This window comes from Rhynchophorus ferrugineus, unplaced genomic scaffold (genome assembly GCF_030347505.1).
Source record: "Rhynchophorus ferrugineus isolate W39M unplaced genomic scaffold, kcgeb_rfMv2 rfM2, whole genome shotgun sequence".
NCBI lineage: Eukaryota > Metazoa > Arthropoda > Insecta > Coleoptera > Curculionidae > Rhynchophorus > Rhynchophorus ferrugineus.
The window spans coordinates 57,327,858-57,343,231 of NW_027472581.1; positions in this window are offsets into that span (position 1 = coordinate 57,327,858).

Below are 15,374 nucleotides of genomic sequence, written 5' to 3' on the forward strand. Positions count from 1 at the left end.
TTGCCAAATTGCATTATCTCTTATAGTTTCCGAGATATGGACTATCGATAATTTTCACCTTAGGCTCTGCTTCTAACTTGGGCCCAAATTGTAAAATGGTCTTATCTATTGGCGATTTCGTTCCAATTCACATTCCAAGTAATATTCGGCATGCTAATTACATTGCCGGTTGCCAAATTGCATTATCTCTTATAGTTTCCGAGATATGGACTATCGATAATTTACACCTTAGGCTCTGCTTCTAACTTGGGCCCAAATTGTAAAATGGTCTTATCTATTGGCGATTTCGTTCCAATTCACATTCCAAGTAATATTCGGCATGCTAATTACATTGCCGGTTGCCAAATTGCATTATCTCTTATAGTTTCCGAGATATTAACTATCGTTAATTTACACCTTAGGCTCTGCTTCTAACTTGGGCCCAAATTGTAAAATGGCCTTATCTATTGGCGATTTCGTTCCAATTCACATTCCAAGTAATATTCGGCATTCTAATTACATTGCCGGTTGCCAAATTGCATTATCTCTTATAGTTTCCGAGATATGGACTATCGATAATTTACACCTTAGGCTCTGCTTCTAACTTGGGTCCAAATTGTAAAATGGTCTTATCTATTGGCGATTTCGTTCCAATTCACATTCCAAGTAATATTCAGCATGCTAATTACATTGCCGGTTGCCAAATTGCATTATTTCTTATAGTTTCCGAGATATGGACTATCGATAATTTACACCTTAGGCTCTGCTTCTAACTTGGGCCCAAATTGTAAAATCGTCTTATCTATTGGCGATTTCGTTCCAATTCACATTCCAAGTAATATTCGGCATGCTAATTACATTGCCGGTTGCCAAATTGCATTATCTCTTATAGTTTCCGAGATATGGACTATCGATAATTTACACCTTAGGCTCTGCTTCTAACTTGGGCCCAAATTGTAAAATGGTCTTATCTATTGGCGATTTCGTTCCAATTCACATTCGAAGTAATACTCGGCATGCTAATTACATTGCCGGTTGCTAAATTGAATTATCTCTTATAGTTTCCGAGATATGGACTATCGATAATTTACACCTTAGGCTCTGCTTCTAACTTGGGCCCAAATTGTAAAATGGTCTTATCTATTGGCGATTTCGTTCCAATTCACATTCCAAGTAATATTCGGCATGCTAATTACATTGCCGGTTGCCAAATTGCATTACCTCTTATAGTTTCCGAGATATGGACTATCGATAATTTACACCTTAGGCTCTGCTTCTAACTTGGGCCCAAATTGTAAAATGGTCTTATCTATTGGCGATTTCGTCCCAATTCACAATCCAAGTGATATTCGGCATGCTAATTACATTGCCGGTTGCCAAATTGCATTATCTCTTATAGTTTCCGAGATATGGACTATCGATAATTTACACCTTAGGCTCTGCTTCTAACTTGGGCCCAAATTGTAAAATTGTCTTATCTATTGGCGATTTCGTCCCAATTCACATTCCAAGTGATATTCGGCATGCTAATTACATTGCCGGTTGCGAAATTGCATTATCTCTTATAGTTTCCGAGATATGGACTATCAATAATTTACACCTTAGGCTCTGCTTCTAACTTGGGTCCAAATTGTAAAATGGTCTTATCTATTGGCGATTTCGTTCCAATTCACATTCCAAGTAATATTCGGCATGCTAATTACATTGCCGGTTGCCAAATTGCATTATCTCTTATAGTTTCCGAGATATGGACTATCGATAATTTACACCTTAGGTTCTGCTTCTAACTTGGGCCCAAATTGTAAAATGGTTTTATCTATTGGCGATTTCGTTCCAATTCACATTCCAAGGAATATTCGGCATGCTAATTACATTGCCGGTTGCCAAATTGCATTATCTCTTATAGTTTCCGAGATATGGACTATCGATAATTTACACCTTAGGCTCTGCTTCTAACTTGGGCCCAAATTGTAAAATGGTCTTATCTATTGGCGATTTCGTTCCAATTCACATTCCAAGTAATATTCGGCATGCTAATTACATTGCCGGTTGCCAAATTGCATTATCTCTTATAGTTTCCGAGATATGGACTATCGATAATTTACACCTTAGGCTCTGCTTCTAACTTGGGCCCAAATTGTAAAATGGTCTTATCTATTGGCGATTTCGTTCCAATTCACATTCCAAGTAATATTCGGCATGCTAATTACATTGCCGGTTGCCAAATTGCATTATCGTTTATAGTTTCCAAGATATGTACTATCGATAATTTGCACCTTAGGCTCTGCTTCTAACTTGGGAACAAATTGTAAAATGGTCTTATCTATTGGCGATTTCGTTCCAATTCACATTCCAAGTAATATTCGGCATGCTAATTACATTGCCGGTTGCCAAATTGCATTATCTCTTATAGTTTCCGAGATATGGACTATCGATAATTTACACCTTAGGCTCTGCTTCTAACTTGGGCCCAAATTGTAAAATGGTCTTATCTATTGGCGATTTCGTTCCAATTCACATTCCAAGTAATATTCGGCATGCTAATTACATTGCCGGTTGCCAAATTGCATTATCTCTTATAGTTTCCGAGATATGGACTATCGATAATTTACACCTTAGGCTCTGCTTCTAACTTGGGCCCAAATTGTAAAATGGTCTTATCTATTGGCGATTTCGTTCCAATTCACATTCCAAGTAATATTCGGCATTCTAATTACATTGCCGGTTGCCAAATTGCATTATCTCTTATAGTTTCCGAGATATTAACTATCGTTAATATACACCTTAGGCTCTGCTTCTAACTTGGGCCCAAATTGTAAAATGGCCTTATCTATTGGCGATTTCGTTCCAATTCACATTCCAAGTAATATTCGGCATTCTAATTACATTGCCGGTTGCCAAATTGCATTATCTCTTATAGTTTCCGAGATATGGACTATCGATAATTTACACCTTAGGCTCTGCTTCTAACTTGGGCCCAAATTGTAAAATGGTCTTATCTATTGGCGATTTCGTTCCAATTCACATTCCAAGTAATATTCGGCATGCTAATTACATTGCCGGTTGCCAAATTGCATTATTTCTTATAGTTTCCGAGATATGGACTATCGATAATTTACACCTTAGGCTCTGCTTCTAACTTGGGCCCAAATTGTAAAATGGTCTTATCTATTGGCGATTTCGTTCCAATTCACATTCCAAGTAATACTCGGCATGCTAATTACATTGCCGGTTGCCAAATTGCATTACCTCTTATAGTTTCCGAGATATGGACTATCGATAATTTACACCTTAGGCTCTGCTTCTAACTTGGGCCCAAATTGTAAAATGGTCTTATCTATTGGCGATTTCGTTCCAATTCACATTCCAAGTAATATCCGGCATGCTAATTACATTGCCGGTTGCCAAATTGAATTATCTCTTATAGTTTCCGAGATATGGACTATCGATAATTTACACCTTAGGCTCTGCTTCTAACTTGGGCCCAAATTGTAAAATGGTCTTATCTATTGGCGATTTCGTTCCAATTCACATTCCAAGTAATATTCGGCATGCTAATTACATTGCCGGTTGCCAAATTGCATTATCTCTTATAGTTTCCGAGATATGGACTATCGATAATTTACACCTTAGGCTCTGCTTCTAACTTGGGCCCAAATTGTAAAATGGTCTTATCTATTGGCGATTTCGTTCCAATTCACATTCCAAGTAATATTCGGCATGCTAATTACATTGCCGGTTGCCAAATTGCATTATCTATTATAGTTTCCGAGATATGGACTATCGATAATTTACACCTTAGGCTCTGCTTCTAACTTGGGCCCAAATTGTAAAATGGTCTTATCTATTGGCGTTTTCGTTCCAATTCACATTCCAAGTAATATTCGGCATGCTAATTACATTGCCGGTTGCCAAATTGCATTATCTCTTATAGTTTCCGAGATATGGACTATCGATAATTTACACCTTAGGCTCTGCTTCTAACTTGGGCCCAAATTGTAAAATGGTCTTTTCTATTGGCGATTTCGTTCCAATTCACTTTCCAAGTAATATTCGGCATGCTAATTACATTGCCGGTTGCCAAATTGCATTATCTCTTATAGTTTCCGAGATATGGACTATCGATAATTTACACCTTAGGCTCTGCTTCTAACTTGGGCCCAAATTGTAAAATGGTCTTATCTATTGGCGATTTCGTTCCAATTCACATTCCAAGTAATATTCGGCATGCTAATTACATTGCCGGTTGCCAAATTGCATTATCTCTTATAGTTTCCGAGATATGGACTATCGATAATTTACACCTTAGGCTCTGCTTCTAACTTGGGCCCAAATTGTAAAATGGTCTTCTCTATTGGCGATTTCGTTCCAATTCACATTCCAAGTAATATTCGGCATGCTAATTACATTGCCGGTTGCCAAATTGCATTATCTCTTATAGTTTCCGAGATATGGACTATCGATAATTTACACCTTAGGCTCTGCTTCTAACTTGGGCCCAAATTGTAAAATGGTCTTCTCTATTGGCGATTTCGTTCCAATTCACATTCCAAGTAATATTCGGCATGCTAATTACATTGCTGGTTGCCAAATTGCATTATCTCTTATAGTTTCCGAGATATGGACTATCGATAATTTACACCTTAGGCTCTGCTTCTAACTTGGGCCCAAATTGTAAAATCGTCTTATCTATTGGCGATTTCGTTCCAATTCACATTCCAAGTAATATTCGGCATGCTAATTACATTGCCGGTTGCCAAATTGCATTATCTCTTATAGTTTCCGAGATATGGACTATCGGTAATTTACACCTTAGACTCTGCTTCTAACTTGGGCCCAAATTGTAAAATGGTCTTATCTATTGGCGATTTCGTTCCAATTCACATTCCAAGTAATATCCGGCATGCTAATTACATTGCCGGTTGCCAAATTGAATTATCTCTTATAGTTTCCGAGATATGGACTATCGATAATTTACACCTTAGGCTCTGCTTCTAACTTGGGCCCAAATTGTAAAATGGTCTTACCTATTTACGATTTCGTTCCAATTCACATTCCAAGTAATATTCGGCATGCTAATTACATTGCCGGTTGCCAAATTGCATTATCTCTTATAGTTTCCGAGATATGGACTATCGATAATTTACATCTTAGGCTCTGCTTCTAACTTGGGCCCAAATTGTAAAATGGTCTTATCTATTGGCGATTTCGTTCCAATTCACATTCCAAGTAATATTCGGCATGCTAATTACATTGCCGGTTGCCAAATTGCATTATCTCTTATAGTTTCCGAGATATGGACTATCGATAATTTACATCTTAGGCTCTGCTTCTAACTTGGGCCCAAATTGTAAAATCGTCTTATCTATTGGCGATTTCGTTCCAATTCACATTCCAAGTAATATTCGGCATGCTAATTACATTGCCGGTTGCCAAATTGCATTATCTTTTATAGTTTCCGAGATATGGACTATCGATAATTTACACCTTAGGCTCTGCTTCTAACTTGGGCCCAAATTGTAAAATGGTCTTATCTATTGGCGATTTCGTTCCAATTCACATTCCAAGTAATATCCGGCATGCTAATTACATTGCCGGTTGCCAAATTGAATTATCTCTTATAGTTTTCGAGATATGGACTATCGATAATTTACACCTTAGGCTCTGCTTCTAACTTGGGCCCAAATTGTAAAATGGTCTTATCTATTGGCGATTTCGTTCCAATTCACATTCCAAGTAATATTCGGCATGCTAATTACATTGCCGGTTGCCAAATTGCATTATCTCTTATAGTTTCCGAGATATGGACTATCGATAATTTACATCTTAGGCTCTGCTTCTAACTTGGGAGCAAATTGTAAAATGGTCTTATCTATTGGCGATTTCGTTCCAATACACATTCCAAGTAATATTCGGCATACTAATTACATTGCCGGTTGCCAAATTGCATTATCTCTTATAGTTTCCGAGATATGGACTATCGATAATTTACACCATAGGCTCTGCTTCTAACTTGGGCCCAAATTGTAAAATGGTCTTATCTATTGGCGATTTCGTCCCAATTCACATTCCAAGTGATATTCGGCATGCTAATTACATTGCCGGTTGCGAAATTGCATTATCTCTTATAGTTTCCGAGATATGGACTATCAATAATTTACACCTTAGGCTCTGCTTCTAACTTGGGCCCAAATTGTAAAATGGTCTTATCTATTGGCGATTTCGTTCCAATTCACATTCCAAGTAATATTCGGCATGCTAATTACATTGCCGGTTGCCAAATTGCATTATCTCTTATAGTTTCCGAGATATGGACTATCGATAATTTACACCTTAGGCTCTGCTTCTAACTTGGGCCCAAATTGTAAAATGGTCTTATCTATTGGCGATTTCGTTCCAATTCACATTCCAAGTAATATTCGGCATGCTAATTACATTGCCGGTTGCCAAAGTGCATTATCTCTTATAGTTTCCGAGATATGGACTATCGATAATTTACACCTTAGGCTCTGCTTCTAACTTGGGCCCAAATTGTAAAATGGTCTTATCTATTGGCGATTTCGTTCCAATTTACATTCCAAGTAATATTCGGCATGCTAATTACATTGCCGGTTGCCAAATTGCATTATCTATTATAGTTTCCGAGATATGGACTATCGATAATTTACACCTTAGGCTCTGCTTCTAACTTGGGCCCAAATTGTAAAATGGTCTTATCTATTGGCGATTTCGTTCCAATTCACATTCCAAGTAATATTCGGCATGCTAATTACATTGCCGGTTGCCAAATTGCATTATCTCTTATAGTTTCCGAAATATGGACTATCGATAATTTACACCTTAGGCTCTGCTTCTAACTTGGGCCCAAATTGTAAAATGGTCTTCTCTATTGGCGATTTCGTTCCAATTCACATTCCAAGTAATATTCGGCATGCTAATTACATTGCCGGTTGCCAAATTGCATTATCTCTTATAGTTTCCGAGATATGGACTATCGATAATTTACACCTTAGGCTCTGCTTCTAACTTGGGCCCAAATTGTAAAATGGTCTTATCTATTGGCGATTTCGTTCCAATTCACATTCCAAGTAATATTCGGCATGCTAATTACATTGCCGGTTGCCAAATTGCATTATCTCTTATAGTTTCCGAGATATGGACTATCGATAATTTACACCTTAGGCTCTGCTTCTAACTTGGGCCCAAATTGTAAAATGGTCTTCTCTATTGGCGATTTCGTTCCAATTCACATTCCAAGTAATATTCGGCATGCTAATTACATTGCCGGTTGCCAAATTGCATTATCTCTTATAGTTTCCGAGATATGGACTATCGATAATTTACACCTTAGGCTCTGCTTCTAACTTGGGCCCAAATTGTAAAATGGCCTTCTCTATTGGCGACTTCGTTCCAATTCACATTCCAAGTAATATTCGGCATGCTAATTACATTGCCGGTTGCCAAATTGCATTATCTCTTATAGTTTCCGAGATATGGACTATCGATAATTTACACCTTAGGCTCTGCTTCTAACTTGGGCCCAAATTGTAAAATCGTCTTATCTATTGGCGATTTCGTTCCAATTCACATTCCAAGTAATATTCGGCATGCTAATTACATTGCCGGTTGCCAAATTGAATTATCTCTTATAGTTTCCGAGATATGGACTATCGATAATTTACACCTTAGGCTCTGCTTCTAACTTGGGCCCAAATTGTAAAATGGTCTTACCTATTGGCGATTTCGTTCCAATTCACATTCCAAGTAATATTCGGCTTGCTAATTACATTGCCGGTTGCCAAATTGCATTATCTCTTATAGTTTCCGAGATATGGACTATCGATAATTTACACCTTAGGCTCTGCTTCTAACTTGGGCCCAAATTGTAAAATGGTCTTATCTATTGGCGATTTCGTTCCAATTCACATTCCAAGTAATATCCGGCATGCTAATTACATTGCCGGTTGCCAAATTGAATTATCTCTTATAGTTTCCGAGATATGGACTATCGATAATTTACACCTTAGGCTCTGCTTCTAACTTGGGCCCAAATTGTTAAATGGTCTTACCTATTGGCGATTTCGTTCCAATTCACATTCCAAGTAATATTCGGCATGCTAATTACATTGCCGGTTGCCAAATTGCATTATCTCTTATAGTTTCCGAGATATGGACTATCGATAATTTACACCTTAGGCTCTGCTTCTAACTTGGGCCCAAATTGTAAAATGGTCTTATCTATTGGCGATTTCGTTCCAATTCACATTCCAAGTAATATTCGGCATGCTAATTACATTGCCGGTTGCCAAATTGCATTATCTCTTATAGTTTCCGAGATATGGACTATCGATAATTTACATCTTAGGCTCTGCTTCTAACTTGGGCCCAAATTGTAAAATCGTCTTATCTATTGGCGATTTCGTTCCAATTCACATTCCAAGTAATATTCGGCATGCTAATTACATTGCCGGTTGCCAAATTGCATTATCTCTTATAGTTTCCGAGATATGGACTATCGATAATTTACACCTTAGGCTCTGCTTCTAACTTGGGCCCAAATTGTAAAATGGTCTTATCTATTGGCGATTTCGTTCCAATTCACATTCCAAGTAATATCCGGCATGCTAATTACATTGCCGGTTGCCAAATTGCATTATCTCTTATAGTTTCCGAGATATGGACTATCGATAATTTACACCTTAGGCTCTGCTTCTAACTTGGGCCCAAATTGTAAAATTGTCTTATCTATTGGCGATTTCGTTCCAATTCACATTCCAAGTAATATTCGGCATGCTAATTACATTGCCGGTTTCCAAATTGCATTATCTATTATAGTTTCCGAGATATGGACTATCGATAATTTACACCTTAGGCTCTGCTTCTAACTTGGGCCCAAATTGTAAAATGGTCTTATCTATTGGCGTTTTCGTTCCAATTCACATTCCAAGTAATATTCGGCATGCTAATTACATTGCCGGTTGCCAAATTGCATTATTTCTTATAGTTTCCGAGATATGGACTATCGATAATTTACACCTTAGGCTCTGCTTCTAACTTGGGCAAAAATTGTAAAATCGTCTTATCTATTGGCGATTTCGTTCCAATTCACATTCCAAGTAATATTCGGCATGCTAATTACATTGCCGGTTGCCAAATTGCATTATCTCTTATAGTTTCCGAGATATGGACTATCGGTAATTTACACCTTAGGCTCTGCTTCTAACTTGGGCCCAAATTGTAAAATGATCTTATCTATTGGCGATTTCGTTCCAATTCACATTCCAAGTAATATCCGGCATGCTAATTACATTGCCGGTTGCCAAATTGAATTATCTCTTATAGTTTCCGAGATATGGACTATCGATAATTTACACCTTAGGCTCTGCTTCTAACTTGGGCCCAAATTGTAAAATGGTCTTACCTATTGGCGATTTCGTTCCAATTCACATTCCAAGTAATATTCGGCTTGCTAATTACATTGCCGGTTGCCAAATTGCATTATCTCTTATAGTTTCCGAGATATGGACTATCGATAATTTACACCTTAGGCTCTGCTTCTAACTTGGGCCCAAATTGTAAAATGGTCTTATCTATTGGCGATTTCGTTCCAATTCACATTCCAAGTAATATTCGGCATGCTAATTACATTGCCGGTTGCCAAATTGCATTATCTCTTATAGTTTCCGAGATATGGACTATCGATAATTTACATCTTAGGCTCTGCTTCTAACTTGGGCCCAAATTGTAAAATCGTCTTATCTATTGGCGATTTCGTTCCAATTCACATTCCAAGTAATATTCGGCATGCTAATTACAATGCCGGTTGCCAAATTGCATTATCTCTTATAGTTTCCGAGATATGGACTATCGATAATTTACACCTTAGGCTCTGCTTCTAACTTGGGCCCAAATTGTAAAATGGTCTTATCTATTGGCGATTTCGTTCCAATTCACATTCCAAGTAATATCCGGCATGCTAATTACATTGCCGGTTGCCAAATTGAATTATCTCTTATAGTTTCCGAGATATGGACTATCGATAATTTACACCTTAGGCTCTGCTTCTAACTTGGGCCCAAATTGTAAAATGGTCTTATCTATTGGCGATTTCGTTCCAATTCACATTCCAAGTAATATTCGGCATGCTAATTACATTGCCGGTTGCCAAATTGCATTATCTCTTATAGTTTCCGAGATATGGACTATCAATAATTTACACCTTAGGCTCTGCTTCTAACTTGGGCCCAAATTGTAAAATGGTCTTATCTATTGGCGATTTCGTTCCAATTCACATTCCAAGTGATATTCGGCATGCTAATTACATTGCCGGTTGCCAAATTGCATTATCTATTATAGTTTCCGAGATATGGACTCTCGATAATTTACACCTTAGGCTCTGCTTCTAACTTGGGCCCAAATTGTAAAATGGTCTTATCTATTGGCGATTTCGTTCCAATTCACATTCCAAGTAATATTCGGCATGCTAATTACATTGCCGGTTGCCAAATTGCATTATCTATTATAGTTTCCGAGATATGGACTATCGATAATTTACACCTTAGGCTCTGCTTCTAACTTGGGCCCAAATTGTAAAATGGTCTTATCTATTGGCGTTTTCGTTCCAATTCACATTCCTAGTAATATTCGGCATGCTAATTACATTGCCGGTTGCCAAATTGCATTATCTCTTATAGTTTCCGAGATATGGACTATCGATAATTTACACCTTAGGCTCTGCTTCTAACTTGGGCCCAAATTGTAAAATGGTCTTCTCTATTGGCGATTTCGTTCCAATTCACATTCCAAGTAATATTCGGCATGCTAATTACATTGCCGGTTGCCAAATTGCATTATCTCTTATAGTTTCCGAGATATGGACTATCGATAATTTACACCTTAGGCTCTGCTTCTAACTTGGGCCCAAATTGTAAAATGGTCTTATCTATTGGCGATTTCGTTCCAATTCACATTCCAAGTAATATTCGGCATGCTAATTACATTGCCGGTTGCCAAATTGCATTATCTCTTATAGTTTCCGAGATATGGACTATCGATAATTTACACCTTAGGCTCTGCTTCTAACTTGGGCCCAAATTGTAAAATGGTCTTCTCTATTGGCGATTTCGTTCCAATTCACATTCCAAGTAATATTCGGCATGCTAATTACATTGCCGGTTGCCAAATTGCATTATCTCTTATAGTTTCCGAGATATGGACTATCGATAATTTACACCTTAGGCTCTGCTTCTAACTTGGGCCCAAATTGTAAAATGGTCTTCTCTATTGGCGATTTCGTTCCAATTCACATTCCAAGTAATATTCGGCATGCTAATTACATTGCCGGTTGCCAAATTGCATTATCTCTTATAGTTTCCGAGATATGGACTATCGATAATTTACACCTTAGGCTCTGCTTCTAACTTGGGCCCAAATTGTAAAATCGTCTTATCTGTTGGCGATTTCGTTCCAATTCACATTCCAAGTAATATTCGGCATGCTAATTACATTGCCGGTTGCCAAATTGCATTATCTCTTATAGTTTCCGAGATATGGACTATCGGTAATTTACACCTTAGGCTCTGCTTCTAACTTGTGCCCAAATTGTAAAATGGTCTTATCTATTGGCGATTTCGTTCCAATTCACATTCCAAGTAATATCCGGCATGCTAATTACATTGCCGGTTGCCAAATTGAATTATCTCTTATAGTTTCCGAGATATGGACTATCGATAATTTACACCTTAGGCTCTGCTTCTAACTTGGGCCCAAATTGTAAAATGGTCTTACCTATTGGCGATTTCGTTCCAATTCACATTCCAAGTAATATTCGGCTTGCTAATTACATTGCCGGTTGCCAAATTGCATTATCTCTTATAGTTTCCGAGATATGGACTATCGATAATTTACACCTTAGGCTCTGCTTCTAACTTGGGCCCAAATTGTAAAATCGTCTTATCTATTGGCGATTTCGTTCCAATTCACATTCCAAGTAATATTCGGCATGCTAATTACATTGCCGGTTGCCAAATTGCATTATCTCTTATAGTTTCCGAGATATGGACTATCGATAATTTACACCTTAGGCTCTGCTTCTAACTTGGGCCCAAATTGTAAAATGGTCTTCTCTATTGGCGATTTCGTTCCAATTCACATTCCAAGTAATATTCGGCATGCTAATTACATTGCCGGTTGCCAAATTGCATTATCTCTTATAGTTTCCGAGATATGGACTATCGATAATTTACACCTTAGGCTCTGCTTCTAACTTGGGCCCAAATTGTAAAATGGTCTTCTCTATTGGCGATTTCGTTCCAATTCACATTCCAAGTAATATTCGGCATGCTAATTACATTGCCGGTTGCCAAATTGCATTATCTCTTATAGTTTCCGAGATATGGACTATCGATAATTTACACCTTAGGCTCTGCTTCTAACTTGGGCCCAAATTGTAAAATGGTCTTCTCTATTGGCGATTTCGTTCCAATTCACATTCCAAGTAATATTCGGCATGCTAATTACATTGCCGGTTGCCAAATTGCATTATCTCTTATAGTTTCCGAGATATGGACTATCGATAATTTACACCTTAGGCTCTGCTTCTAACTTGGGCCCAAATTGTAAAATCGTCTTATCTATTGGCGATTTCGTTCCAATTCACATTCCAAGTAATATTCGGCATGCTAATTACATTGCCGGTTGCCAAATTGCATTATCTCTTATAGTTTCCGAGATATGGACTATCGGTAATTTACACCTTAGGCTCTGCTTCTAACTTGGGCCCAAATTGTAAAATGGTCTTATCTATTGGCGATTTCGTTCCAATTCACATTCCAAGTAATATCCGGCATGCTAATTACATTGCCGGTTGCCAAATTGAATTATCTCTTATAGTTTCCGAGATATGGACTATCGATAATTTACACCTTAGGCTCTGCTTCTAACTTGGGCCCAAATTGTAAAATGGTCTTACCTATTGGCGATTTCGTTCCAATTCACATTCCAAGTAATATTCGGCTTGCTAATTACATTGCCGGTTGCCAAATTGCATTATCTCTTATAGTTTCCGAGATATGGACTATCGATAATTTACACCTTAGGCTCTGCTTCTAACTTGGGCCCAAATTGTAAAATGGTCTTATCTATTGGCGATTTCGTTCCAATTCACATTCCAAGTAATATTCGGCATGCTAATTACATTGCCGGTTGCCAAATTGCATTATCTCTTATAGTTTCCGAGATATGGACTATCGATAATTTACACCTTAGGCTCTGCTTCTAACTTGGGCCCAAATTGTAAAATTGTCTTATCTATTGGCGATTTCGTTCCAATTCACATTCCAAGTAATATCCGGCATGCTAATTACATTGCCGGTTGCCAAATTGAATTATCTCTTATAGTTTCCGAGATATGGACTATCGATAATTTACACCTTAGGCTCTGCTTCTAACTTGGGCCCAAATTGTAAAATGGTCTTATCTATTGGCGATTTCGTTCCAATTCACATTCCAAGTAATATTCGGCATGCTAATTACATTGCCGGTTGCCAAATTGCATTATCTCTTATAGTTTCCGAGATATGGACTATCGATAATTTACACCTTAGGCTCTGCTTCTAACTTGGGCCCAAATTGTAAAATGGTCTTATCTATTGGCGATTTCGTTCCAATTCACATTCCAAGTAATATTCGGCATGCTAATTACATTGCCGGTTGCCAAATTGCATTATCTCTTATAGTTTCCGAGATATGGACTATCGATAATTTACACCTTAGGCTCTGCTTCTAACTTGGGCCCAAATTGTAAAATGGTCTTATCTATTGGCGATTTCGTCCCAATTTACATTCCAAGTGATATTCGGCATGCTAATTACATTGCCGGTTGCGAAATTGCATTATCTCTTATAGTTTCCGAGATATGGACTATCAATAAATTACACCTTAGGCTCTGCTTCTAACTTGGGCCCAAATTTTAAAATGGCCTTATCTATTGGCGATTTCGTTCCAATTCACATTCCAAGTAATATTCGGCATGCTAATTACATTGCCGGTTGCCAAATTGCATTATCTCTTATAGTTTCCGAGATATGGACTATCGATAATTTACACCTTAGGCTCTGCTTCTAACTTGGGCCCAAATTGTAAAATGGTCTTATCTATTGGCGATTTCGTTCCAATTCACATTCCTAGTAATATTCGGCATGCTAATTACATTGCCGGTTGCCAAATTGCATTATCTCTTATAGTTTCCGAGATATGGACTATCGATAATTTACACCTTAGGCTCTGCTTCTAACTTGGGCCCAAATTGTAAAATGGTCTTATCTATTGGCGATTTCGTTCCAATTCACATTCCAAGTAATATTCGGCATGCTAATTACATTGCCGGTTGCCAAATTGCATTATCTCTTATAGTTTCCGAGATATGGACTATCGATAATTTACACCTTAGGCTCTGCTTCTAACTTGGGCCCAAATTGTAAAATGGTCTTATCTATTGGCGATTTCGTTCCAATTCACATTCCGAGTAATATTCGGCATGCTAATTACATTGCCGGTTGCCAAATTGCATTATCTCTTATAGTTTCCGAGATATGGACTATCGATAATTTACACCTTAGGCTCTGCTTCTAACTTGGGCCCAAATTGTAAAATGGTCTTCTCTATTGGCGATTTCGTTCCAATTCACATTCCAAGTAATATTCGGCATGCTAATTACATTGCCGGTTGCCAAATTGCATTACCTCTTATAGTTTCCGAGATATGGACTATCGATAATTTACACCTTAGGCTCTGCTTCTAACTTGGGCCCAAATTGTAAAATCGTCTTATCTATTGGCGATTTCGTTCCAATTCACATTCCAAGTAATATTCGGCATGCTAATTACATTGCCGGTTGCCAAATTGCATTATCTCTTATAGTTTCCGAGATATGGACTATCGGTAATTTACACCTTAGGCTCTGCTTCTAACTTGGGCCCAAATTGTAAAATGGTCTTATCTATTGGCGATTTCGTTCCAATTCACATTCCAAGTAATATCCGGCATTGTAATTACATTGCCGGTTGCCAAATTGAATTATCTCTTATAGTTTCCGAGATATGGACTATCGATAATTTACACCTTAGGCTCTGCTTCTAACTTGGGCCCAAATTGTAAAATGGTCTTACCTATTGGCGATTTCGTTCCAATTCACATTCCAAGTAATATTCGGCTTGCTAATTACATTGCCGGTTGCCAAATTGCATTATCTCTTATAGTTTCCGAGATATGGACTATCGATAATTTACACCTTAGGCTCTGCTTCTAACTTGGGCCCAAATTGTAAAATGGTCTTATCTATTGGCGATTTCGTTCCAATTCACATTCCAAGTAATATTCGGCATGCTAATTACATT